This window comes from Pinus tabuliformis, chromosome 5_2 (assembly GCF_031772625.1).
Source record: "Pinus tabuliformis cultivar Carrire ecotype Pingquan chromosome 5_2, CPIR1, whole genome shotgun sequence".
NCBI lineage: Eukaryota > Viridiplantae > Streptophyta > Pinopsida > Pinales > Pinaceae > Pinus > Pinus tabuliformis.
The window spans coordinates 1,034,139,259-1,034,143,605 of NC_142306.1; positions in this window are offsets into that span (position 1 = coordinate 1,034,139,259).

A 4,347-nucleotide genomic window follows, 5' to 3' on the forward strand; every position below is an offset into this window, starting at 1 on the left:
AGGAGTAGTGTTTGATTCTTGAGTTGTTTTCTTCCATGTATGTTTGCTTCTTTCTTTGTGTGTTTGCTTACTTGCTTGTTTGTTTTCTTACACACTTTCTTCTTCTTCTTTATTTGTTTTTTTGGGTTTGGTTGCTTGTTTATGTCCGTAGATTAGTTTCGCATGGACTGTGTGCGACTCTTGAAACAAGATGGGTAAATTACAGGAGGATTTGTACAGCTATCAACATTTGGTTATCTATTATCCTCTCTCTTATGTAAGAACTTGTTGTCTTCAGTCCCTGACACATCAATTAAAAATACATATTGTTCAAAGTGAACCTTGGTGAAAACACAACGCTTGCGTGCTAACTAATATCACCTGCTCTAGTCAGTTGTTTTTGGGTTAATCCTTGTCATCTCAGTCAAGTAGAGTAAGGTGAGGGGAAAAACCTTAACAAGAACATCATAGGTATACAAAAACTACTTCTCTGAAGGAACAACCTCTTCTACGCTCAATAAGTCGGGACCCCTCTTCTGCATCTATAAGGAATAAGTGTTATGCACAGTTATGAAGATGAAAAATGAAAAAATGAAAAAGTTCAAAAAGTTCAAAAAAATGAAAAATGAATAAAGCGAAAGAAGAGAAAGTCTTCCTATGGAGAGAGGTGATGCAAGTAACTCTGTCCGGGTACTGACCAGGCTCTCTAGTAGTAGAGCCAGCATGACTCCGTCAAGGTACTATCTAAGCCTGTTGGCAGTGGAGCAACACCAGAAATTAAACTAAGACTCTAACGACTATACTACTTATGCATCATATACTCCTTAACCCTAATCGAAACAACTGTGTTGGCTTGGCTTGGAATGTGTTTCAATCGAGCAAGATCTTGGCAAATGCTACATCTTACAATCAAGCAGTGTAGAAACCAAGATGAACTAAGAAATGAACAATACTTCCAAAGGTGTTAGACTTGCTTTTCACGAACAAGGTCCATTCACAGAGCTGGAGTTCTATCGGTGTGTCACCAAGTCATGTAGTGGCTACAACTGCCCTCCAAAACTTTTCCTTAGCTTCATTTTGGAGCCCCCTACAAACCTTTCATAGCAGCATGTTTTGTCTTCTCAAGTACACAAGCTTCAGTGATTTTCTTACAGAATGACAACTTTTCCATCAAATCTTGTTGCATCCCCCTCACAGGTTGTTTCACTAGACTTGGTCCAGCTGCAGGCTAAGCAGCTCCCTCAAGAAATTGCACAATTTTGGAGGGAAACTAGGATTCCCTCCAGAAATCACGCAATTTTGTCTGGCAACCTGCTAGGCTCCAGAATTGTGCAAATCTGCTTGTCATTATTCACTGGAAAAATTGTGCAATTCTCCCAGCAGGACTGCTCAGCCCAAAAATTGTGCAATCCTAGGAACCAATAAGTTGATCTACCTGGAAATTACGCAATCCCTCTAGGCATCCAGCCCATATCCCTCCCAGAAATGCACATTTTTTCCTCCCAATTGAGTAAATGGTTGCATGTGCAATTGAGTTTACTAGTTCCCTTCAGGACCAAGAAAATTTGTTTTGCATACATGGCCTGCTCCTCCCAAGGTAGAATGCGAAGGCATCCCTTATTTCAGGGAGATATTTTTAGCAGTTGGAGGTTACATGCAAGGATCGTTTCAAAAACCTCCCACCACATATCGCTTTCCCTAGATAGGTGGCATGCGTGTCACAACCTCGATTTTATCAAAAATCATAAACCGGATGTTACAGAGCCCATTCCTCAAATCAATATTGTAGCTCTGACATCCAACATTGCATCTAGGAGTCTTCGGCACATTTAGCTTAGCTTTTTTGGCGTAAGCCCGCTTTTCATGTCTCGTGCTGCATTTTTGGAACTTTCCCTTGACTAGTAATGATGGGATACATGGTAAATACAAGAGGTTGAGATAGAAAAATTCCTCATGGTTTATATGGAGAGATCTGAAGGCATCCATGCTTGTTTAGGGACTAGTGATATAATGGGGATTGCAGTAAAGCCTAGTTCTATTGATGAGGGTTGAGGTGGTTTAGCCTTATGAAGCCCTGGTTCGTTTTATTTTGATTCCCACATTCATGATTGGAATATGGCACGGGGGTGATTGACTGAAAGAAATATTTGGTTCAACCCAATCTATGGTCGGGTGGTTTGTGGAAGTCCTAGACCATGTTGGCTTATGCATTAATTAATAAGAGCTCCTTATCCTTGGTATTTCATGTGTAAATGTATTGGTTCATATGTGATTCTTATGATTGTTATATCCTACTTATTTTTGTTGGTTATATGTTGGTTATGAGTATGTTTTATGATAGACTTGATGTATGGATCTCACCATGTTTTGAATAGAAAATGAATGTACAATGGATATATGACCTAATAGATGATAATGCAACTATTTTGATAAGGCATCACTTCTTCTTCACAAATTTCAGATAAGTGTGAGACACCTATGCTCAAATATGTTGTTATGACCTGTAGATTACATATTTGTGACGTGTTTGACGAAAATCTTGTCATGGCTAGTAGGGTTCAGATCAAGTAGTTGTAGAAATGATTACATTAGTAGCGTTATCCATTGTTATTTTCAATTTCTAAAAGTTTCATGGAGTTCTGGGAAGTGGTCTGAGACCTAGCCCTCAAAAAGTGGCTCAAAATCTGGGGTCGCTAGCTCAGAACTGGCTAAAAAAGTTTGCAGTCACTGGCATGCCTTTCTTTGGGAGCAACTGGAAGGCACCGATCACATGCATGGCTTGTCCTGGGAGCAAATGAGGGTCCAGATCAGTAAAATGTCAAGTTGTCTCTAGGTTGGTCACCTGGAAGGGTTGGTTAGCTCTTGAAGGTTTTGTAGTATGTGTGGAAGGTCATAATGTTTTTTTTTTTTCGTTCCACTTCCTTAACTATACATGTGGAGTTGAATCACATCATAGTAGCCTCTCGTCACATGTTTACCCCAGTGGATTGGCTAGATTGGGTAAATGTGGGAGGAGGGTGTTACATGATCCAAATTAATGTATTCCCTTCATGCCATGGAAATTTGCGGTAATTCCAAAAAAGGATCCAGAGGATTCTGAATTCTTATTTCTCATTTTGGTCTCTATTTCTAATAACAAATTTCCTATTTCTAATGATTGTCCATTTTCTTTCCTTTCTAGCTTCCTTTACCTTTTAAACCCCCTTCCTTAATTCATCCTAGTCTACTAGAATGAGGTCCCCATTTCTAAATATTCATGTCCTACTTATGGTCACTACGACTTACCCTAACACAAATCAATTTATATTTATGCTCAAATATCTTTTCCAACATTTTTGTTTCTATGAGATAAATCGCTTCAATTTCAAAATGATTTTAACATTTTCCAATTAAATTTTCGTACTTTTATAATTAAATATATCCATTGTATCATATGACATTCACATTTTCTTCATTTGTATTCTATGTTTGTTTTTTCCCTGTAAGCTTGACAGGACCTTATTCATTCATTCATCAAAAAGGTCAGATTACATCCATGATCAGATGGTATGGTGGCCTCAATCTTCCCAGTGGGAAACCAAATTTGTTGGCCACCGTACCACATTATAAGCCATCCAAAAGAAAAATAGTTTAAGACTGTCTTTTAGAGCTATATATGTCTGAGTATCCTTATCTTGTCTAATATCTAAATATCTAAGACATAGTATCAAAGTCTGCATATCCTGCATTTATACTTAACAAAAATTGAAAAACACACTAGACTTGACATACTACTAATCATCAGAAGAGTCCACAGGAGTTGGATCTTTCGTGCTCGAACCAGGTAATTCCATTTGAGGAAGACACAGAATATGCTTTTCTATACAGCTGAGGCAGGCATTCTATTGCTGAATCTGAAATTGGATAAGTTGGAATTCTTTATGAATTTCTGGAAGAACAGGGTCGGTCTTGGTCAGAGTAGTTGCAGCAGTTGACAAGGTTCTTACCACAATATTTTCATGAGCAAATATAGGTAGACAATCTATTTATATTAAGAGGTTTGACCTCTAGTATGACCAAGGTCTGCTACCAACTCCAACCATTCCTCAACATCCAAATTTTCTTGTGTTGCCTGTCGATTTAGATTCGCTTCCCACCCAAATATAAGCTAGTGAATCTGAGGCCGAGTGTTAGTTTGGTAGGCCTAAGCCACTTCATGTATCATCCCATAGGTCATTCTACGATCGCGAACCCAAATCGGATGTGGTTGGGCTGACTACCACAATGACTCCAGCCCCACACAACGACTCTGGCTCGGAGCCTCTCCCATCATAGAACCTATTCCAGAGGAAGGTCGCGCCATGTTATGACTTTGTTGGCCACGTAAAT